The sequence below is a fragment of the Tachypleus tridentatus genome, chromosome 9 (assembly GCF_004210375.1).
Source record: "Tachypleus tridentatus isolate NWPU-2018 chromosome 9, ASM421037v1, whole genome shotgun sequence".
Classification (NCBI taxonomy): domain Eukaryota; kingdom Metazoa; phylum Arthropoda; class Merostomata; order Xiphosura; family Limulidae; genus Tachypleus; species Tachypleus tridentatus.
This window is the reverse complement of record NC_134833.1, coordinates 92,981,809-93,007,775: the sequence shown is the minus strand read 5'-3', so window position 1 is coordinate 93,007,775 and position 25,967 is coordinate 92,981,809. Positions and strand designations below refer to the sequence as shown.

At 34.1% G+C, this 25,967-nt stretch overlaps 1 protein-coding gene and 1 long non-coding RNA gene across 2 annotated transcripts in view; one reads left to right on the top strand and one right to left on the bottom strand.

Annotated features, from left to right (window-relative positions):
• Positions 1-25,967, bottom strand: part of LOC143225765 (tensin-2-like) — a 228,808-nt gene that overhangs the window by 101,242 nt on the left and 101,599 nt on the right.
• Positions 16,473-25,967, top strand: part of LOC143225766 (uncharacterized) — a 35,207-nt gene continuing 25,712 nt past the window's right edge. Inside the window, exon 1 of the long non-coding RNA XR_013014062.1 lies at positions 16,473-17,279. This is a non-coding gene — a long non-coding RNA (uncharacterized LOC143225766). The remainder of the gene's footprint in view (positions 17,280-25,967) is intronic.

The window sequence follows — 25,967 nt, the reverse complement described above, 5'->3', positions numbered from 1 at the left end:
CCAGTTATTAATGTCGGTAGTTATTCCACATGTACGTAACCTCTGTGCAAGTTGTTAGTTACTTACTTTTAAATGGGCGCCAATTGTTTTGTGACATTCTACGTTTCAGTCTTGTTCCTACCATAACTAATGTTATGAAGTAAGCTAGAATAGAATATATATATTTACATTAATTAAAATATTCAATTCTACAAATATTAGAGAGAATGGTCCTTTTGACAACATGGAAGATACAGCAGGATTTACAAAATGTCCCTTCTTTTAGTTGCTCAGTAAGAAAGCTTGTAAGAATTCTTATCAACTGTTGACTGTCTAAATATATTATTACATCATAATAGAACAACGATCACATCAACTGTTCCAGCACTGACGTTCAAAAACAACTTTTCGAGTTTTTTTTCACTCCTGAAACGTATTTCTCAATAAGCTTCGAAAAGTGGCAGATTTGTAATGTAGCTAATATGACTCTATAAGACTTTCAAATATGGCGAGTTTCACTCGCAGTGTTAAGTGAGTCGCTTGCTGGGAGTGGGTGTTTTCTTATAGCAAAGCCACATCGGACTATCTGCTGAGCCCACCGAGTGGAATCGAACCCCTAATTTTAGCGTTGTATATCCGTAGACTTACCGCTGTACTAGGGGGCGTTTGGTGGGAGAACAAAATTCCTGCAAAAAGCGAAACAAAATAACGTAACAACAAATACAAAAACTAAAAATTTAAAGCTTCAAGCTCTTAAATTTGGATTTTAATATGTTGCGAACAAAACTGGAAAGGTGACGTGTTTAGCAAAAGAAATTGTTACACAATGTGACGTACTTTCTTTTCTTATAGAAACAGCACACAGACCTCAAATCTTGAGATTGATGTGCATTATCATGATGTAACACAACAAATTATATAAAACGTACAAAAATGGTAAAGTATAACAGTTACTAAATATCTATCCAAGCCACATGAAATTAAACTACCAACATATAAGATTATTTAGCTATATATTTACCACTTAGACCAAATAAGTATGTGGTTCCGTGTTCAAGTAGCTTTAGTACTTACCAGCTGGCAAAAGTTTGTATATTTACTTACCATTTGGAAAAGTAAGTAAGTTTAATCTAGATGTATTTTTCACTTGGAATAAAGTTCTGTATTAGAAGTTGATGTATTTAGTAGCATATGTGCTGTAACGTATCACATTTTATCCTGGAAATCCCCCAATTTATTTTGTTGCACATTATAATTTATCTCGGACGAGTCTTCAATTTATTATGTTATGTATTACGATTTCTAATAACCTTAAGCTGAATTAAATTTTAATCTGGATTTAGAAATTAATTGAATGTAGAGATGTACAAAATTTAAGATATTTCCTAACAAGACTGATATACACACTTCATGATGACGAAAAACTCATTTGAAGTAAAAATGTATTCTCAAGACGGCTGGTATGGATATTAAAACTTTAATTACAATAAAGTACAGAAAAACGTTTCGACCTCCTTAAGTCATCTTCAGGTATGTTTTTTATTAATCTGAAGATGACCTAAAAAGGTCGAAATGTTGTTCTGTACTTTATATTAATTAAAGTTTTAATATCCATACCAGCCGTCTTGAGAACACATTGATACACACAGTTTTCTTTCTTAACACAAATATATTTTAATAAATAAACAATAATACAATTCATAAAAACGGTTATTAAAAACAATGATTTATATACAAAAGTTTTACAAACTTATAAACAATACTGGGACTTCTATCTGGTCTGGAACTAAATATTTTATCGACGGTTCACGATCAGCTAATTAATCTCAAGTTGACATCGGTACAGTTCACTTAACGGGTAGCTAGCTAGCTCTTTGAACACACCTAAGTTTTTCACCGATGGAGTTAGCTAATGTTTTCGTAGAAATACTAACGTCCGAAGTTAATCTGCTGAAGTTAAACGATTCGAAATGTTTGAAATCTATAAACATTCCTGTTCAAATATCTATAGTTTTCCGATTAATAAGCATTAATTACAATTATAGCTTCCGAGGTTTATAGTATACCAACTGTAACAAACCAACAATATATATTGCCTCTTGGCGTGTGGAGTCGATTTATAAACGTTAGACAAGCTTCTTCAAATTACAGTTGGTCCAACAATACGCTAGTGCTTTCGTAAAACATATATTATTAATTCTTACATTCTACAATATTCTACATCTTTAGTGAATAGGCAGGAATTTTGTGATACACATTTAACTGTACAAGCCACATGCATTTCTAAATATACATCCAACTAAGACAAGCATAAATATTAAAATAAAAATGTAAGAGCAATTCCGTTACAGTGCTTATCATTTGAACAAAGTAAGTTAGTTGAATCTGTAACCTAGGTTGACGTACTTAGTAGCATATGTGCATATCATATGGATAGAGTAAGTAAATTGGATATGTAACTGAAGTTGGCGTAATTAGTAGCATATGTACTTACCATCTGGACAGAATAAGTAATTGGATCTTTAACAGGAGATTATGTATTTTCGTGAATGGAAACGTTAAATATCTTTTTCATGTAAAGTTACAATAATTATTTCTTCACAAAGAATACATCATGAAACCATGTATGTCATCAATACCTCTGGGTTTACCTAAGCTTACGAAGTAGTCAGCGCGACCAAATGAAAACCTGTTTCTACAAACACGTGGTTGTTGATATAGTGTATCCAGCGCCAATTATGGAGCGCCCCCTACGTCAGAATAAACGATATTCATGGAAGGAAAGAAATGAGTCCTTGAGAGCAGTTTACACCATTTATCATAGATAATTATTCTGTATGGATGATACATGAATAACAATAGAATTCTGAGGTCTTTTTCAGTCTCATGAATAACTAAAATCACTATTAAAGCAAGCATACGATACAGCTTTTTAAACTCATCACTAACTCGTATATTAACGCAAAACAAACGTACTCCTTTTACACCGTTTCACATCCATCCATACATGCGTAGAGAGGATGCAGTCCTGTACTACGCGACCTCCGCGTCAGCTAAGCACGAGTTAAATACTTTCACTTTATTTGCTCTGTAAGATGACTCAACATTCACAATTGCAAGTTAATGAAGACATGTGAACTCGTCCTGTCGAATAACTTCTACAAAGCCTACATTGGAGTAGGCTTCACAAACAGGGAGATCACAACATGAATGAGAGAGAATTAAGTGAAAATTAAGCGTACGTCCGAACTCTTGCTACAAAATGTACACAGCAGTATGCTTATGTACACAGCAGTATGCTTTAAATGTACACAGCAGTATGCTTATGTACACAGCAGTATGCTTTAAATGTACACAGCAGTATGCTTATGTACACAGCAGTATGCTTTAAATGTACACAGCAGTATGCTTCAAAGCCACCAGGATAATGTACAAAAAAAACAAAACAATTTATAGTCGTTTCTGAACTTTTATTGCAAAGACTAGTTAGTGATGAGCCGAAAATGGATCCAAAAATTTTTTAAAAAATGATAATAATTAATAGCCAATTTAGGAATATTGGCAAACTAATACAAAATCTACACGAGAACAGTCTTCAAAGGGATCAAAAGTATGAGAAAAATCATTAGCACAGTCAAATATACATATCGTCGAGCTACTGAAGTAGATTTCACATGGATCACAACATTAAAATACAAGAAACAATTGCACGATCATAATTAGATAGACTGCCTAGCTACATCAACATGTAGTACGCTGGAGAAGAATGAAATATTCAAGCATAATAGAAAATTAATGAAAGAACCAAAACTGGGCATATGTTTAATTTTATGTTCCCAAGACTACCTCATATGACGTCAACATTGCGCCACGTGACGTCAGCCTACACGGTAATAATTTTCAACTTTTCAACGGCCCGGCATGGCCAGATGGTTAAGGCACTCGATTCGTAATCTGAGGGTCGCGGGTTCAAATCCACGTTACACCAAACATGCTCGCCTTTTCAGCCGTCGGGGCGTTATAAATCAACGGTCAATCCCACTATTCGTTGGTAAAAGAGTAGCCCATGAGTTGGTGGTGAATGGTGATGACTAGCTGCCTTTCTTCTAGTCTTACACTGCTAAATTAGAGACGACTAGCGCAGATAGCCCTTGAGTAGCTTTGCGCGAAATTTAAAAAAAAAACAGAAAGCTTATTGACCAATGAACATTTCAAGATGAATATAGTTTCAGTATATTATTATTTTATTATTCTTCATGACTGAAAGAAAGTCAGTGAAAAATGAAGCAAATAACCGGGTTTCCATATCTGTGGTGAGCAGAGCACATATAGCCTTGTGTGTAGCTTGTGCTCAAATACAAACAAACAAAATCCTGTTCTCTGAATCACTTTATATAAATTTGACAGTTACTAAATACGTTAGTGACTTCATAAATGGTAGGTGTTCGTTATTAGCCGCAAAGTTACAGAAGATATACAAAGCTATTTCACGTCATTTGAATATTACCAAAACTGTCACAGCTAAAGATATTTATTACTGTATTTTGTACATTTGTATATTATTGATTTGTGAGAACTACACCTATAAAGCTGGGTACCTAGTATTAAAGTTTAAATTGCAGTTCGCAAAAAAAAGTTTCAACAGCTGTCGCAAATTATTATTTCCTTCTTCTGAAGATGTGTATTTGAGGGTACGCATTGTGTGCGTGTAGTTGAGCAAAAAACTATATAATGGGCAGGCCCGGCATGGCCAGGTGGTTAAGGCACTCGACTTGTAATATGAGGGTCGTGGGTTCGAATCCCCGTCACACCAAACATCCTCGCCCTTTCAGCCGTGGGGGCATTATAATGTTATGGTCAATCCCACTATTCGTTGGTAAAAGAGTAGCCCAAGAGTTGGTAGTGGGTGTTGATGACTAGCTGCCTTCCCTCTAGTCTTACACTGTAAAATTAGGGACGGCTGTCAGAGATAGCCCTCGTGTAGCTTTACGCGAAATTCAGAACATAGATTGCCCATTATATTTGGTTTGGTTTGGTTTGGTTTGGTTTAAATTTCGCGTAAAGTGCCACAGCGGAGCTGAGTGATGATTTGACATATTGATTAGGAATGGGAACTGAACAACACGAAAAAGTTAAATATATTTTCTATTGTAAGTTTCGTTTTCTTAGCTAGACTAAACACTCGTAAAGTTGCATGTCTTTCAGATTTTACTGGAAGAATATAATGAATAAAGATTACACAAGCTTGCAAATTTAAACTTCATAAAATATTTTTTGTTTTAAAAATAGATTTTCCAGAAAGGAGTTTTTACGTATTGTGAAGAAAGAAAACTGTTATTTAGATCAAATTTATCACAAATATTATGGAATATGTTTGGGTGATTTATACAACTTCTTGTTGCCATAGAGATGAAAAATTGTATATAAAAGAAAATATAATAATAAGGTGAGTATAGAAACAAATACTATGACACGTCATGTGGTCTGTTAACTGTTTATATACTAACGGTGTGTTTCTCGTGGGTTCTAGAATGATCGATAAAACTCTCGCGTTGCGATTGGTCTAAAGAAATCTACAGCCAATGGTTATCAACATTTTGAGTTTAACAAAATGTGACCCAACATCAATGAAAATAATTCACTTGTATAAAAGTACATAAAACGTATTTTTTTAATCTGTACATGATGGAGAAAAATGGATATTGTTTTTTAATTTATCGAATTACTGTAGAACATATACAAATATCAACTCAATAAAATCGTCGCTGCCTGTGTTGTCGTTGGACAACGTGTAATTATTTAAAACAAAGGACTACACAACACACACCAAAAGTATTTATACCAAACTTTATGCAGTCATCTTTAAATAATGATCCGAATAAGATCACAGCACATTTACCGAAACGTCAACTATTTTATCATCCATAGAAAATTGTTGAAATACAGCAAGGTTGTTAAAGATTTAAACTTCATAAATTGTTATAACATTGTGTCTACCTTTGAAATATCACCTTACCTTCTGTCAATATATTACAATTTTAACCTTTAGTGATTGATGTTTGTCAGATGTATTTATAAACTTTTATATAAAGAAATATTATGATTTATAGTTACAATTTGTTGAAATGTTTTCCACCTCTGTGTATTGGTGGTCAATTCATTTTTCGTTAGATTTTTTATTGCGTTTCGGACAGATTTAATGATCTCTACCTCTTTTTCACTTACTTCTATGTTCTTGAACCTCTCCGGTTTCAGTTCTCATACTTTGTCGCAGAGATTTGGGACATGGCTCAGCATCGAAGACTGCTTTTTTTTCAAGAACTTTGTTTATGGTTTTTCAGAAATATTCAGTCATCTGTTCAATAAACTACGATTATATGTTTCCAATCTTGTTACAGGGTTATTTAATTACAATGTATCTCATAATATCTCAAAATATTTTTTATACGTGGATTTTCATTTCAACCTGCTATCACCTTTTAAGTTTCCGTTTAAGACTGCAATCTGATCAAGGTGTAAGGTATTGTTCTATTGGAGTAATGTCATGTTATTTGTTTGGAGACTTTATAAGAAAACAGTGTTCGTTAGGGCAAGAAGGTAATCACGTGCAAACTTCAAAAGTCTTAAACTTCTGTCATTAGTTATCCTGACTCCAAATCGTCATATTGTTTCTTTCCAGCATGCATAAGTTTGTTTGTATGTTGAATTTCGCTCAAAGCCATTCGAGGATTATCTGCGCCAGCCGTTCCTCATTCTGAAATTACAGACTAGATGGAAGGCAGTTCATCAACACCATCCTCGACAACTTTTGTTCTGCTCTGTGTCAATGAATTCTAGGATTGACCATCTAGGAAGCTTAAGCTATCGTGAAAGATCGTTGACTATTTTCTTCTTCTGGAGTTCCAAATGTCAAAAAATAGCGATATTTGACGTCAACTTAATCACAGATTTATTGACCTCGCTACATGTTTTCCAATGGGAAGTGACTCCAGCGTTGCCTATCTTCTCTCTTCTATCTCCCGCCAGAGTCCCATTAATCTAGATTATCAGGGACCTATTTGTCCAGCCTTCTGGACTTGAAGGTATAGAATGTGGTCAAGAAACATCGGAAGGCTACTAATTTTCGCTTTTCATCCTTTGGACTATCCAACTCTGACACTCTTGACTACAGTGCCAGGTATAACATGCATCTTAAACATCCTGTTTGTATTGGAGTTAAAAAATGTAGGCCTTTTTTTTTAGAAGAAGTATCACAGCTTTTAATAATAGCTATCTGTGTTATGTTAATCAGTGTAAATCTCTTTCTTGTTTGTTTTTGAATTTCGTGCAAAACTACAAGGACTATTTGTGCTAGCTGTCCCTAATTTAGCAGTGTATGATTAGAGGGAAGGCAGCTAGTCATCACCATCCACCGCCAACTCTTGGAGTCCTCTTTCACCAACGAATAGTGGGATTGACCGTCACATTATAACGCCCCCACGGCTGAAAGGGGTGAGCATGTTTGATGTGACAGGAATTCGAACCCACGACCCTCGGATTACGAATCGAGCGTAATAACTCCATGGCCATGCCGGGCCCAGATCTCTTTGTTATAAAAGAATTGCTACAACTTTTAACTATGTCTGACTGTATTACATTGACGAGTGCAGGTATATTTTAAATAGTACCTATTTATGCAGGGTTGAACAGTTTAGAAACTTTGCGATAAAATACCACAGCATTAAATAATACCCTTTTGTGTCGGATTGACAAATGTAAATACATTTGTTTCTAGATGAAATGTCATATCCTTTAATAATACCTGTTTGTGGTGGATTGACGAGCGTAGATATGTTTTTTTTTTGTATATGGAATGTCATATCTATTAATAATACTCATTTGTGTTGGATTGAATATCGTACAGTCTTTTCTTCCAAATTAAATGTCACATCCTTTTATTACACTCGTTTGTTCTTGGATGAAAAGTGTAGACTCTTTTCTCAGAGATGAAACGTTACATCCTTTATAAAAATAATAGTTTGTAACAAGGTTAAACAGCGTAGTCTTTTTTCCGAAGTAGCGAATTTGTGTTAGGGTTAAACGCTAAAGAATATATATTTTTTCGTATAAAATATCATGTCCTTTAATAGTATGTAATTGTGTTGGTGGTTAAACAGTTTCAAGACCTTTCTTTGAGATGACATGGACGTTTTGAGAAGATCCCGATTACGGTCAAATGAAGAAAACCTTAAAACGTTACGCCACAATGACGAAACTGTTTATTACACTCTTTAGAAAATTCGCATTTATTACGTGTTCACACAACATGTAGTGTGAAGAAGTTAAATTTGAAAAATAAATTACTCTGAAAACATTATTTTACTTTACAGTTTTAACCATAATTTGAACCTAATATAAAATTAAATTTTATTATCTAGATCCTTCAATTATCCTAAGTGTTAAAATCACTTGTAACTATCCATGTGCATGGTTTGGTTTCATTCTTCTGTAATCGTATTCGTGTTAAAAATAAATTCATATCTTATTCAAACAAATTTCCTGCACGCTCATAAATGCCTCATAGTCCCAGCAACAAAAATGAAATACGAACAGACAAGAAAATCTGATGACGTCACAAAATACTTGAGACACAACGAGTTCGTGTAGACGTAGGCAACCATAATTTATGGTTCTCGTGGTTTGAAACGTATGCATACTGATTACGAAGACGAAAAATGGCCCTTGTACTGATCTTTTCCAACTCTAGTTGGCTTTCACGTCAATGTGAACCAGTTTTTCTTTAGTTAATAATTTGTATTCTCTAGAATAAAATTCTAACATATACAAACGGTATCAACTAACTTATCTTAGCACCACCTTAATTTTGGATAAATAATGTTATCTTGAAATAGAAACAATAGAAGGAGTTCTTTCTGATCTTCTAAGTGGATAGTGAAGTTGGCGCTACTTAATGTGATATATATACGGATGAAAAGTACCCCCATTAAATTTACCTCTGAAACCTGTAGTGAAACATAATGTGAAATGTAAATTAAAGTTACATCCAATACAACACACACATAAAATACAACAATACAATACAACACACACCTAACATCTACCCCCAAAATAAACATATCTTAAATTCGTTGTTATACGTACAAATCAAAACGACACCCAAGAAATACTTCTAAATATTTTTATCAAAGTGGCTACACTGCTTGAAACTTCCATAGTTATAACATTCGTCCCAAAATATTCTACAAATAATTTACATATGATTGACATAAACATTAATTGAGAAAACTTGGTTTTTCAAACAAACCGTAATAAATAATCTCATATATAGTGAGTCTTGTATATAGATTATTACTATTTTTACAGTTAGCAATATTCTATATATGAGACCCACGTAGTACACATCTTCATGACAGTCAGCGAAACATCTTCAATGTTTCTGACATATTTATTTTTGAAAGAACATTTGTCATTTATAGAGTTGGTTTAGTCATTTAGTTCCTTAGAAACCTCACTTTATTCAACTTATTTTTTACAGAAATTTCTGTTAGTTTTTCTATGGAAAAATAAGGAAGAAATTTACCGAAAACGAAACCACCTACTCTAACAAAATACGGTCTTGAGACCTTCAAATTACCTAACACTTTTAATATATATATATATATGTTGAAGCACATTACCTGTTAACTTGTTTATCCATTATTGCTTGATGAACGCTATAAACACTCACCCCACCAAGAATCCGTTGTGAAACCGGTTTGTACGTTTTATATGTGCGTTTTATGTTTGTTATTATTATTTCTTTCTGGCATTAACCCATAGCAACAGAAGTAAAACTCACCTAGATTTAGCTTAACTAGAAAATAAGAAATAATACAGGATTCTTGTACAGCCACGAGTTTCAAAAAATACATAGCAAATTCAAATATAATTTTATCTATTTCAGATCAGTCAGTGCTGGCCTCTTCGACCTTAATTCTACGGACTATTCACCTACAGAAACAGGTCGACAAAAGTTTCTAATACCTGTATACACATGCTAACCACATGGACAACTTTAGCTCTTTATCTCAGCGAACGACGATTAACCGTGTCATTTAATAACATTTCAATGCTTTTTCAGATAAAAACTATACGTTAAATGTGTTAATAACACATTTCTTCAAGTACTTCATTATTAATTACCTATTTTATCAACATCTTCGACACAGTTATTCTGTTGTCTTAATCTACACTAGTTAAGCCTAACGTGGGTTCGCTTGCATCAAAATATACGAATTACAAATGAATACAAGCCAAGGTAAAACGTTAATTTTCTAATAGAAATATTGTATGTTCCTTATTTAGAAAGCTAAACTTATTCTAAATTTTCTGACACGCTAAACAAAAATCTGAAACTTTTTTATTTAATTCCATTAGAGTTAACAACAATATATACGTATAATATCTATACTCTATAGTGTTAGCTTCAGCTGATAACGTTCATAATACCAAGTGCCCCCTTATTACCTCCCCAAAACCAAGCAGGTACGAAAAGACTTCTTCCCTTTTGATAACTCGCCCACAAGATGCGCGGGCGGACCAATATCGGAGAGACTTTAAGAAATTAACCCTCTTGGCCACACCTTCTTGAAAATACACCAACTAATCTTACCTTAAAAAGGCAAAAGCCACCGATGAAGTAAACGTCACGAATAACAATGGATCAAGTCAGAAAGTGATCTATAGTTACACAGCTCAGAATCTGTAGGTATGGCCTTGGCTTCAAGTTACAAACACGGGTGTACTTAGGCACGATAAACCAAGAACTGAAACAATCACACCTGCTGGAGTCAAGCGCCTTTCTGCAGATATCCCCCCCTCACTTGGAAGCAAAACCTCGTTCTGTTTTTAGGGTGCTAAGGAGCAAAAGCCTGGCAGTTCTTATAGCTTCCAGCACTTTTGTTGAAGTAAGTTCATAAGACTTGGCAAAGAAATGGGGAATAATAAGGAAAAGGAAAGCAATAGGTTGGTTTACTGCGCCTGGTCAACGCCTGACTATTAATCTGTTTATAACGGTTGTTCAAAGTGTACTAACTGGGTCATTTTACAGGTATTTAAAGCGCCGACGAACATTTCGATCATTGATTTTTAAAAAATACACTAAGTTTTGGCGAGTGTTTCAAGAGTTATCTCAAAATTATTCATTTGTCACCTGTGAAATTTAATTCACAATTAAAGGGGTACATACCCCCAAAACGTTTCAACATCAAATCTGTAGTATGGGCTACATTATTATAAACTTTCAGTCTTACTACTGAACGACAGGTGCCTCATTTTCAATAAAGAATATGTGGTTGTATTTGAAGCAAATAAATATTTACAAAGTTTTGCTAGTTTTATGTGGTATATATTCATGTTTCTAAACAAAATGCTTTTATCTGTAAAAATTATATTTTCTGATCGGGTACATTATATTTCGAAAATTAAATACTCTTTCAGAAAAAAATATTTGACACTAATTATATTAATTCCAAAATTAAATAACCTTTACTGAAATATGTTTATCACTAGTTTCTCATTGTAATATTATCTAGTCTTTACTGCAAAATTCGTTACTAGTTAATCTTATTTTAAAGTTACGTAATCCTTACTGCAAAATTCATAACCAGTTAATCTAATTTTAGAATTACATAATCCTTCCTCTAAACTAATTTTAGCATTAAATTTTCTTTCCTCAAAATGTCCATCACTAGTTAATCTAGTTATGGTCATATCATCCTATTTGATTAGAATATCTCAGGAGTCGACATCTGTCCTGCTGTATTCCCTCTGACCTGGGCCTAGCAAGGCCTGGCAGTTAGGATATTCAACTTGCAATCTATGTTTCGAGGGACTGAAACCCGTTACTGAATGTATTCGCCCTTTCAACCATGTAGATATTAGAGTCGTCGTTAGTAAAGAGTACCTAAGGAATCTGTGAAGAGTGGTGTTGGATAACTGCCTTCCTATAATCTAACAATTCAAAATTATGGAAAGCTAGGACTAATAGCCCTCGAGTAGCTTTAGGCGAAAATCAACAAACAGACCCTCTAGTTTGAAATTAGAAACGGTTAGTATAAACATCCATTGTGTAGCGTTGCGCGAGTATTCGAGTACAAAGCAATTTGATCTATGTATAAGATACATGATGATTATGTCATTACGTACATTGTAAACTACATAGAAACTACAGAGTTATGTGTATACCTCCTGCTTCAATAGTGCAACGTGTGGTGTAAATCGAACTACTAATTCGATAACTTGTTTGTTTTTTAATCGCAACGCAAAATTATATAATGGGCTGTCTTTCCTGTGCTCATCATACGTATTGAGACCTGGTTTTTAACGTGATAAATCTTCAGACTTACTGCTGATGCATGGAAAGGAGAGGCGGATTCGAGAGAGTGGGGTATTTTGTATATAATATAAAATCAGACTCCAATTATCCTAACAGAACACTCGTTTTATTTACAGATGGCGTCGGTATATAGTACAATACATTTATAGCACACAAAAGAGTTAACCTGTAGCTTTATACCGAGTTACAAAAAATTACATAATACGCGGACTAACAATTTTGTCGTGGTTAAACCTTACTGCAACAAAAAGTAAAGTAGAAAAACAAAACAAAATAATTAGCAGTTACATCCTAGTTCTTCTTTTAACAGGGCCAAGCTAACCAACCACGACAAAATCAACTCCAACCTTTGGATAGTTAATTTAGTAACTGATCACTAGCATTATCTTGTTTCCATTATAGGAATTATTCAGAAAATAAGTATATTGGTGTGGAGATGTCTAAAGCTGAAACTGTAATAACACATGATACTCAGGGCGGCTCAAGTGAATAACCTACAACCGTTTGAAACGAAAACACTGACTGAAGGCGAAAGAAAGTCTTCTAAAAATAATAGAAGATGGATACAGATTTAAAGTATTTTAGTTTATATGGATACTGCAAATACGCGCCAGCACAAATAAACGTAATTATTATAACTAAAGTATATGACTAGTTTATATTTATTTAACTTAACGCATGTCTATTCACAGGTGGTAAAGGGATTTTGAAATTTTGAAAAGATTAATGTGTAGTCAGTGTTGAGAACAAGAGTAATTCATATGACTAATGTATGATTAGTGCCAATAACAAGAGTAATTAGTATAACTAATGTGTGGTTAGTGTTAAGAACAAGAGTAATTAGTATAGCTAATGTGTGGTTAGTGTTAAGAACAAGAGTAATTCGTATAACTATTGTGGTTAGGGTTAAGATCAAGAGTAACTACTATAACTAATGTGTGGTTTATGTTAAGAATAAGAGTAATCAGTATAACTAATGTGTGGTTAGGGTTAAGATCAAGAGTAACTACTATAACTAATGTGTGGTTTATGTTAAGAATAAGAGTAATTAGTATAACTACTATGTGGTTAGTGTTAAGATCAAGAGTAATTAGTATAACTAATGTGTGGTTAGGGTTAAGATCAAGAGTAATTACTATAACTAATGTGTGGTTAGTATTACGATCAAGAGTAATTAGTATAACTAATATATAAGTAAACTAATAACATGAAAACAGCCATAAATATTCTTAATCGGTTACGTTACAATCTTTACCACTCTAAGCCTGTTGGATACAATATAATTTGTTCAACACCACAATAACTTTTGAAGACAGATGGTAAACTCACACATTTTTCACAAACAAAGTTCCTCCTACCGCATTTTTAACGTAAAATTCGACAATCTTCTTGGTACCGATTATGAAGTCAAACTTTTACAGAATATCACGACCTTTCCAAAGCTTTAACGTCTACACTGCAACTTCTGTAAAATTATTTGTCTTTTTTTATACGTGCAAAACAACACAATGACTATCTACGCTATATCAACAGCGTGTGTCGAACTTCTATTTTACTGTTGTAAATCTACACCCTGACTATTGAACCACCAGGAATGAAAGGAACATATTTAAAATTTTGTTTGTTGTTAATCACAAAGCTACCAAAACTTTATCATCGTAGGTCCTCAGACTTACGGTTAAGCCACCTTGTTTGAAGTAATAAGAGCCACTGTGACAGTGACCACCATTAATTTACCTCTGTTATTTGAAATTTTTATTATAGTTACTGCACCATAAAACAGCTCCTTGTAGAGTTTGTTTGTTTGTTTTGAATTTCGTTCGCAAAGCTACTCGAGGGCTATCTGCGCTATCCGTCCCTAATTTAGTAGTGTAAGACTAGAGGGAAGACAGCTAGTCATCACCACTCACAGCCAACTCGTGGGATACTCTTTTACCTACAAATAGTGGGATTGAACATCAGTTATAACGTCCCCAGGGCTGAAAGGGCGAGCATGTTTTGTGCAACGGGGATTCGAACCCGCGACCCTCCAATTACGAGTCGAACGCCTTAACCCACCTAGCCATGTCGGGCCCCTTCTATAGTAATAGTTTCACATTACATCATAAGTTACCTTGCATTAAGTTTTGCTAATCACTTTAATTGTCATATTTACCATTTTTGTTATTTACTTTTATGAATCTTATTGTTATTGTGAAGTTTCTTGATCGCTAATAACATCAACAGTACCGAACTGATGACTAGGTACATTCCAATTATCACTGGTTTTAATTTTTGACACTTTGTTGTATATACTTGTTTTTGCTAATTCATAAGTTATTGGGAAGATTTGGCCTTGGTTTGTATAAGTTATCTTTAATTAAAAATTGTTAATAAATTATACAAACAGTAAATCCTAAAGTTTGTAAAAATATAAATACAGTGAACGTGGTCATTAGCATATTAGTACACACAATACATGCTAAAATTCAAAACCTTTATAAATCGTGATAAAACATTAATGTTCCTACTGCACCACGTTTTCAGCAATTAGTAATTAGAAAGATTAAGATTCAATTCTAATTAATTCGAGATTACAATGTACAATATCTAATTTCCGAGAAAACAAAATGAAAGTTCAAATAAATCCCAAATCTGGTTATTCCACGTCTTCCAATTGAAGTAAAGAAGCACTAGCATTAGTTAGTTTTCAATTCGGTACAGACAGAACGATTACGTTATATTGTTCTTTACATCCGAAATGGAAAAAAACAACTCTTCTGGAGATGGATAGAAGCTCTTCCATCGGTTTTGAAATTTTGAATATAACCATATATTACATTCGATGGTTTCTGTAAAGGTAAAAGAAGGCTTTCCACCGGCTTTAAAACTGTCAATTTGACTACATATTATAATGAGTGATCTTCGTAAAGGTAGGATAAAGGCTGCCACCAGTCTTAAGACTGTTAATTCGACTGCATATTACCATGAATAATTTTTGTGAAGCTAGAAGAAGGCTCTCCACCGGTCTTAAAACTGTTCATTTGACTACATATTACCACGAATAATCTTTGAAGTGAAGAAGGCTTCCACCGGTCTTAAGACTGTCAATTTGACTACATATTATCATGGTGATCTTCGTAAAGGCTGCCACCAGTCTTAAGACTGTTAATTCGACTGCATATTACCATGAATAATTTTTGTGAAGCTAGAAGAAGGCTCTCCACCGGTCTTAAAACTGTTCATTTGACTACATATTACCACGAATAATCTTTGTGAAGTTAGAAGAAGGCTCTCCACCGGTCTTAAGACTGTCAATTTGACTACATATTATCATGAGTGATCTTCGTAAAGGTAGGAAAAAGACTGCCACCAGTCTTAAGACTGTTAACTCGACTGCATATTACCATGAATAATTTTTGTGAAGCTAGAAGAAGGCTCTCCACCGGTCTTAAAACTGTTCATTTGACTACATATTACCACGAATAATCTTTGTGAAGTTAGAAGAAGGCTCTCCACCAGTCTTAAGACTGTAAATTTGATTACGTATTATCATGAATTATCTTCGTAAAAGTAGAAAAAAGACCTCCACCAGTCTTAAGACTGTTGATTTGACTACATATTACCATGAATAATCTTTGTGAAACTAGAAAATGGATCTCCACTTGTCTTAAGATTGTAAATCTACCTACAGATTACCAGTATTTGGAAAAGTAGTAGGCTTCTCACTGGTCTTTAGACTGTGGTCTCTGTAAATATGGTCATACTTAATCTTGATTTAGACGTAATAAACTTGTTATAAGTAATCATCTGGTAAAGTCTATGGAACTATTACTGGTCTAGCATATGACAGAATGTTCATTTTCCTCTTAAGACTCATTTTCCTTAGGTAGCTACCACAATCATTTGCCCCAACATGTTTCGTTCTCGTAGTTGAAAAACGGTGGATAAACATAAAACATAAAAAACACCATTAAGGAAATCTGATAACCCCAACGCTCAAGAAAGCAAATCTTCAGAATTAGAGTTATCGAGTTTCCTTAATGGCGAGTTGCTAATTTGTAAGATTACCAGCTAGTAATTAGATAGTCACAGCTGGAAATCTGTGAACACACTCAGTAGTGAGCATACCCTACCAACACGATTCCGACATTTTTAGTGTGTACTGATGTTTTAAAATCATTTTATAGTAGGACAGGGATCGGGAATTTATGATCGACTTCAACACCGCTGTTAAAATCAGCGAGAGTTCGAAGTTTCAATTCGACTTTCTTGTCCTAACGTTGGACGTGTAGCTGGAATCACGTGGCTAAACACTATGACGTCTAAGAACCGAAAAGTAGGCCAATGAGATTATCTTACCTGCATGAAACAACAAGAGTTCCTTTTTAATGTGTTTCCGTGTAGAGAGAAAACAGGCCAAGAAAAATAATTTATCATAGTCTGCTACTATATAAAATATTGATAGTAAATTGATACATTGTTCCAAAATTAGCCTTCATATTGAAACTTGAAACTTTACTAAGTTTCAATAATATGCGTTAACACAAATCAGTGGAAGAGGCATGTTCTTATAAATTACTCGTTTGCGTGTCAGAAAAGTCTGTACTACCCCATTCAAAACAACAGCCTAGAGAGACAGGCATAACGATACCTGATTTACAGATTTTTAAATAATTCAAGAGACCATGTTCTAAAGACTAAATTACGGTTAAACAAGAAAAAAAATTCTTCTATGAAATATTTATGATTTTTGAGTTTGATTTTCGTGACTTACGACAAAACAAGTTTATCTATCGTTATCTCTAACATTATACTTTCAAACAAATTTCAATCATCCAAAAATACATAGTGCTCGGAAGTGAACATGGCTGATTCTGAGATCTTACAAATCATGTTCTGTGTTATACCGAAGCTAGAATGTAATGTGAAAGTCAGGGGGCAGGTAAGTGAAGTGTTTTTATCTTTGCTGTTAAGCGAATACTACACAATGGGCTATCTGTGTTGTGCCCACCAGTTTTAGTTATATGCCTTCACACTCACCGTTGAGTCACTGGGAGGAGGGGAGTGAAGTGTCTATTAGCATTGTGATTTTTAAAAAGGTTTACTGATCAGTTGATTGTATTTTAGTTATATATTAGTCAATTTATATATTTATTTTTAAAAAACATGAATTTTGCAATAACATGGCGCTACTCTCTTGCTTAATGGTTGGATCAAATACACTCTTCCAATCTTTAGGGGATCTCATAGCAGTTAACAACTGTGGTTCAGGGATTCTGTAATTTTACTCCATGGGATCAACGAAGTTTAGTTACATCAGTGACTTATAGTTTCAGAAAATAAATCATTACATAAGTGACACAAAGAGAAATAGGAACTTCTCTCATATTGTAACTAATTTCTCACCTGGAAATCAATTGTCTAGTTGTGTGTGTCATCAAAAGAAGACAAACAGAGTTTCAAAGGTCTCCTGTTCCTTTCAACAGAGTTTCAAAGGTCTCCTGTTCCTTTCAACTTAGTGTCTCGAAACAAGTGTCATTCCAACGCTTACGAAGACTTGCATCTCGTTTCTGTCCAGTTAGACCAGTTACGTGTTCAGGTGTGTCTACAACGTGTTTCTTCAAAAACCTCGGTAACAATTCCTGGAATATAACGAACACCAATGGGCGGCGAAGACCCACGAACCGAGACCTACTTTGAAGGTTTCTCAAGATTTGTCACTACATGCTTTCTTGTTACAACCAAACCTGTGATCATTGTTATTCTGTCGTTGTATTTATTGTGGAAAACAGCTTTTGCCTTGTTTACATTCATGCGCCTAATGATCTGATCCATAAGAATCGACTTTTATTCTTCCGAGGGGTCCAACATTAGGCCTGAACCTCCATCCTGAAACACTTTGTGACCTCACAGATTTTTTAAAATCTATCCCCAATTTGAAACTAATTAATGTGTACATCTAGTAACAGTTGAGGAAATGCTTTGACATATTGCGTTGACTTAATATGAACAAAAACACATTCCGGGACGTCACGCCTATGCTACATCACTGATTAAGTCGTAGAACAAAAACTGAAATATGGGTACTGCACTTGTACATAAAGGCTGGATCTCGAAACCTCCTTTTTATAACTTTTATAAATCGTTTATGAAACTAGTACTCCACATAACTTTTAGAAAATTTAGAATTTTTCTGAAACTAGTATTAGTGACCCCCTTTAAGAATTTCATAAATCGTTCTTTAAGTTGTACTAATACCCCTCCTCCATCTTTAAGAAATGTAAACATTTTTCTGGAACTAGCAGTGGTACACTTTTTCCATTAATTATTCTTTAGTTAGCATTATTTTAATAAGTTCTTCTGGAGCTAGTATTGATACCATTTTTCGATAAATTGTTCTTTAGTTAGTATTAGTATCCTTTTTAAAAAATTATGAAACTAGTATTAGCAACCTTTTCAAGAAGTTGTCATGAAACTAGTATTAGTATCCTTTTTAAAAAGTTATGAAACTAGTATTTGTATCATTTTTAAAAAGTTACGAAACTAGTATTAGTATCCTTTTAAGAAGTTATTATGAAACTGGTAACAGTATCCTTTTTTTAAGAAACTATTATCGATCTAGTCGTATTTTATATTGTGAAGTTGGTTACAATTTTTTTAAAATTATTAGCATTTCTCGGCTTAAGACAAAAATAAATCCACGTATCGACAGTATTTAAACAATCAGTTAAAAGTTTATATAAATGTCCCACACGTTTTTCTTCTTTTATAGCGCTGCAATACACACACTTTAGGTAGTAAATCGATGTATTAAGCAATTTAGTGCAGTAAACAGGTTAACTATAATGGTCCGAATACGACTCCAAAACAGGTTTTAACATCTTGCCATACTTGGGAAGAAAACTGTGTGAGTTTGGTTCTTGTTTTACCTCATATTTTATTTACACAAAAAAAACCCAACTAGTTTCAGTAAATAGAAAATTTGGAGACGCAACACTAGTCCTTACCTAATTCAGCAACAGCAGAGGAAACCGGGTGGAAGAAGTGGTTATATTACTCAGGAACGTAAGTTTGTTTTTTGTTAAGCTCCAAGTTACACTGCGAGTATCGAAACCTGATTTTGAGCGTGATAAACACTCAGATTTACAGTTGAGCCATCGGAGGGTAAGGAGGGGGTATGTGTTTTCTTATAGTAAAGCCACACCAGGTATCTGCTGAGTCTACTGAGAGGACTTGAACCCCTGATTTTAGCGTTGTAAATCCGTAGACTTATCGCTGTACCAGCGGGAGACAAGGATGGGGTACTTAGGAATATTTCACGGTTACTACTTTCAACTTTTTTTCATTAACATTGTCCAATACGTCACATATATGGAAAACGAAAAATACGGTTTTATATGAAATGGAATTGAATGTGGTTTGAGAATTCAGTTTCGTAAAAACAGAGACACTGAATGACTTACAGTTCTACTTTACTTACCTTAATTAAAGAAAGCCATGAAGTATATAAATTGGTGCGCAAATTTTAATATTCATTAGTTCCCCGATGGAGCAGCGGCACGTTTAAGTGTTCTCATCGATAAAATCCGTGGTTCGATTCCTGCGACGATGACAGCACAAACTACCTTTTTTGTGGGTTTTTGCTTAACTACAAACAAATCTATTCGACCCCCGGTGCGATAGTAGTAAGTTTACAAACTTATAATGTTAACATCCGTGGTTCAATTCCCGCAATGGGCGCAACAGATAACCCAGTGTGGCTTTGCTCTAACACAAATAAACGTATTCATCAACATCGGATGCAAAACAAATGAATTTTGCAAGCGATTTACCTTCACCCAGCAAAACGAGGGTAAATACGATTCTGTTAAGAGGCAATAATGAGCGATTCGGCAAATAAAAAATAATATATATATATATTAATTTTACGATTTTGTTGCACAATAACCACGAAATTGAGAAGTCAGAAATCAGTTCTGGAAGCAAGTGGAAACAACAAACTCAGCATACCAAAAATGATTCGAGAAACATTAACACTTAAATAATAAATATATCGCGAGTTTTATGACAACGAAGATACAATAAATAGCACGAGATCTAAATACTCCTGGTGTATAAAATGTTACAGAACTATTAGAACAAGAAAAATGTTCTTCAAACGTTTACTTTGTCGTTAACAGCGGCATACACATAAATGGGGCAAACGTTTTAGAGCCCCAGGGCCCCGCCTGACACAATCTATGAAATGTCCGCCTGTGAGCTACATAAAATTAACTCTCTTTTTCTTTTTTTTTTTTTCTGTGGCCTGGTCCTTCTGATAATAATCATATTCACTCGGAACTCGTTATGACCCATCTGTAAACAAGATTGACACAGAATGGTTTGATTTGTTTTGAATTTCGCTGCAAGAGGGCTACCTGCGCTAGCTGTCCCTAATTTAGCAGACTAGAGGGAAGGCAGCTAGTCATCACCACCCACCGCCACCTCTTGGGCTACTCTTTTTATCAACGAATAGTGTGATTGACAGTCACATTATAATGCCCCTACGGCTGAAAGGGCGAACATGTTTGGGGTGACGGGGATTCGAACCCGCGATCCTCAGATCACGAGTCGAGTGACTTAACCACCTGATCATGCCGGACCCGACACACAATGTTTGAGGATCTCTACCTCCTGTAATATTACAAGAAACAATTGATTTGGTTATTTTTAAGCGCAAATATCTGTCTACCTAAAGTACCAAATCCCGGATTTTAGTGTTGTAAGCCTACCTAACTTCTTACCGCCGAGTCTCGCATATTTTCTAATGTGGAGATCATACAAATGCGCAAGCTTCCGAAATTGAAGCACCATGCTATAATGGAACACTTGCTTATATGATACTGCAAAAACCTTTTTATTACGCGATGTGAAACGAAATTTTTATCTTGTGTACATGTCCACTTGCAATAGGGGTCACAATTTTCCCGTTTCACCTCCGTTTCCTAACATGGAAAACTTTATTTTTCTCCCTTTTCAGGGGGGCCTGGCATGGCCAAGCGCGTAAGGCGTGCGACTCGTAATCCGAGGGTCGCGGATTCCCGCCCGCGTCGCGCCAAACATGCTTGCCCTTTCAGCCGTCGGGGCGTTATAACGTGACGGTCAATCCCACTAATCGTTGGTAAAAGAGTAGCCCAAGAGTTGGCGGTGGGTGGTGATGACTAGCTGCTTTCCCTCTAGTCTTACACTGCTAAATTAGGGACGGCTAGCACAGATAGCCCTCGAGTAGCTTTGTGCGAAATTCCAAAAAACAAACAAACCCTTTTTAGGGTGCAGATATGACGTCATAAGTAAGTCACACACGAATCTAATGCACTAGCGCCAGGGGTAGTTAAAAATAATTTTTCTACTTACATAATAGTAGAACTGATCTTCCAAAAAAACAACTTTTAGACTAAACACGTAAATCTAAAAACATCATCAGATAACATAAAACTCGCCGTGACAAAGAATGTGAAGATTTTGAACCCAAAACAAACGTTATTCACATTTATTACTTAAGTAGAAACACGTGAATTTTCTTGTGTTGCCTAATCGGACTAATCCTCCTATAAGACAACGGCAAGTTTACGAAGTTTCAAAGCTTAGATTCCAGGGTTTCATTCCCCATTAGGGACACAGCAGATAGTCCAATGTAGTTTTGGCCTAAAAAAAACAATATTGTTTAAATGTAGGGTCCAGTGCTGTAATATTTATGTAAGTAACGTCACGGTCACGTGTTAAGCGCTAGATGTCAAGCTTCGCACAATGACGACGTTTTGTTCAGTTTGTGGTTTCTCAAATTTTAAAAATTTGTATTTTCTCTTTGGTTTAAAACTTAATACAAGACAACAACCTCTTTCTATCGTAGTTAGAATAAAGTTAATGAACAGGTTTTACCACAAATACCACTTTCTTCTGAACAGTCATGACTGATAACATTTGCTACGAACTCTCTGAGAAATCCCCAGCTTCTCACAGACAGCTGTGAAGGTATTCTTTCACATGTATGAGACAAACTGAAGTTTGAAAAATATTTGTCATTTATTTTATGAACCGCTCAGGAACGGAAGACAGCTAAAACATCGTTCGAGACCTTCGAGCTTTAGTCATATAAACCTAAATAAACCTTAAAAAATAAATTTAAATTAATCTTTTTTATAGATATATGCTTCAACGGGAACTGTCCCCCCAGGCAATTACCCCACAGCCATTTCTTTTTATATTAACATAAATGACTGAAATAGGAAAAAAATAGCACATATTTCTTATATTTTATAGAAGAACAAATTCTTGATGACAAGAAACCCACTTTGTTAACCTGAAAATGACCTAGGAAGGTCGGCACGTTGTTCTCTGTTTTATCAGTAAAAGTGTTAATACCCTTACCAGCCCATCTGAGATACAGAAGAATTACGTAATGTTATTTAACCCTCTCATCCTGACTATCCTTTATTGCGCATGACACGAAGTTTTAGTGATTTATACTCAAATTTTAATTACAGTAGTTTTTGTTTATGTTATACAAATTAGAGTAGCATAAAACCGTACACAATAATCCATATTTTAATAGTATTAAAGTATTACAATACAATAACATTAACGTGACATTTACTTTACTTTCTCCTACTTAAACATGTACTTACGTTATGTAGCTTTGCATAGTTCAACATTTTATTTTATTACAATGAACAAAATTTAACTTGAAACCTGTGCTATTTTCTCCTACTTAAACAGTTTGAAATAATTAATTCTTCTATGAAATACAAGAAATATGTATTTTATCTATTTTGGTCAATTATATTTATATAACAAGATATGGCTGCGGGGGTTGTCTGGAAGGTAATTTTCCTACGTAAGCAGTTGTAAGATTACCGCTTTAAGAAAGAGAGTAATCTGTGAAAAACTCCTTCGTGATACAATACAGTACACTAGGCCTGAACTTAGCAAACCACATTTCGAACAAACATTCTCTACATGTATCACACAAATGCTTGATCAAGAACCTTTGTTTGAAATGTAACTTTAAAAAATATTATGTTTTATCATATTTTATTCACCGTTGCATTTATTTTATGTTTTGGTAACCATGTAGTAAATAAGTCATAAAGAAATGGACAAAAAACCTTTTTAACGGTATTTCTTTTATTACTGGAGAGGAATCTGGTTAATTGCAAAGACCTGTGAATTTAAACTTCATAAAAGTTATTTTGGTCTTAATAAAGGCTTTTCCATAATTCTAATACAAAAATTTCGAAAATAACATTCATTTGTTTTCTATTACATAAGAATTTGTTTACAAATCGGAAAGAAAAAAACACTCTTACTTAGACCAAATTATTATTTAGTTTACCGCAATGAATATTTTGTATTATTATGTTTGTTGCCAAAACTACTAACAAACTGAAGAAAAAGGAAGAACATGATGTTACACGGATATGTGTCATCATTCATCTCGAATTTTTTGAGAAATCTACGTCTTTTAATCTAAAACTGACGCATTATGGTTTTTCGTTTATGTATTGTGTTGATACATTATGGAACTCTGACAAGACCACCCAATAGCACAACAGTATGTCTACAGACCTACTACGCTAGAAACCGGGTTTCGATGCTCCTGGTGGGCAGAGCACAGATAACGACCCATAGTGTAGGATTTTGCTTAACTTTATAAACAATCTGCAGGTGCTGGAGAAAATTTGATATCACTTTCAGTTCAACGTACACAAAAAGCTGTAGAATGTGTAAAATTTCGAAGACGATAAAACCTAGAGGTCATGTGTTATTTATTATATTTCATTTTCGAGTAAGTTTCTTTTTTTAATAAGTTCACTTAAATATTTTGAGCTGTCATCATTTCAACTTCTATTGAGTTAAGAAGAGAAATAAAATGTATGATCAATATAATTGTATATGTTATTCCTCAGATTTAGTAGACAACCTTTAACCAATTTTACAGGCCATTAGACATCTATAAAAATAAACGTTCTCATCAACTTGACACATTTAAACGCTTTAAAGGTTTAAAGAAATACTGATATACATTTCTCAATTCTCCTTCCTCGCATCATTAACCCTAATCTGTTAAAGCAACTACTAGTGTGAAGCAAGCTGTCACAGACTGATACTGGTATTCTTTATTCGTTGATAAATGAGATTCCAGAATTACACTGAAACTCTGAAAAACTAAGAAAATTTCAACATTTTTCTTTAGGACATTGAAGATCAAAGAAAAATGTTTATTTAAATTTGTAACCGAATTTATCTTCTGCGTTTACTTTTATCAAGTTGTACAATTTTTTTTAATAACACGTAGCCAACAAAGAAACGCATTTCACCCATTAACCAGTTTCTTTCGTTTCAAGTGATACTTCGTAAAAGTTTAAGAAATATTCTTAGAATGTTATGTGACTTTAATCAATCAATTGTGGCAAAGTTATTCAACAATGGCATAATTTGAAACTTCATAATAGCTCAAAATACTTGAAAATGTAAACATTTCAAGCATTAATGGTACATGTATGCTATGCTGTTCCTGAAAAACTGTATAACCCACAGCAGCATACGCTATATCACTCTCACGTGATTACAAAACTTGCACCGTTTGAACTAAATAAAGATCTTTAACAACATTATAATTATACGCACATAAATGTGTTATTTTTCGTATTTTGAAAGTTCCATATATGTTACCTCAATAGCACTACATGTAATTTTATGAATATAAAATATTTTTTGTTCATGAAGTGGAACATTATATTAAACAAGTTTTTGTTTTACTATAAATCAACTGATCTTGCATTACCGTGTCAATACTACCAGCTGTTGCAGGCTTTATCACATGCTCGAAATATATACTTTTACTGTTAAAATTCATATTATTTAAGGCCAATGGATGGCGCTGCAAAAGCTTATATTATCGAAGGGTGAAGCTGATGTGAGAGTGAGTACGAGTGTTTCTTTGTAGCAAAGCCACATCGGGCTATCTACTGAGTTTACCGATTTTAACTGAAATTGGGGTCTTTTTTAATATAATCTAATCTTCTTACGTTAAAGCACTCTCAAACAGTCAAACTCAAAAAACTAATTTAAATTCTTTAGCTTGCGTATAACGCATTTTGTCCATTTAACTTTTCAGAAATGACAAAACCAATAAACCTTTGTTAAAACTTTGACAAGAATTTCGTAATTTCTAATCACAATACATTAAAAACATTAAGATGGTGTACTAATCCAAGACATTTAGCGATCATTTACACACAAAATGTAAACGCTCTGAGAATTGCTACATTTCACTATTAATGAAACACAAACATATTGCCATTGTCGACTTCAGATATTTGTTGCTTTTATTGCAAAACGAACTTTGCACTGTGTTCATTTCCCGAGTAAACTCCTTAATTAATAATTTCATAAAAGTAATAGAGCAAGGAACTACTATAAAACACACATGTAGTAAGAAAATTAAAACGTGTCTTAAAATATGAGAGCAGAAAAAAAAACAAGTTAAAAAAATAATTTGTCAGAGACACCGCAAGTAGAAAAACAAGATGAGAAATTATTCTTCACTCGTGATATTTTTCTCGTGAGATTTCATAAAATCCTCGAGTCT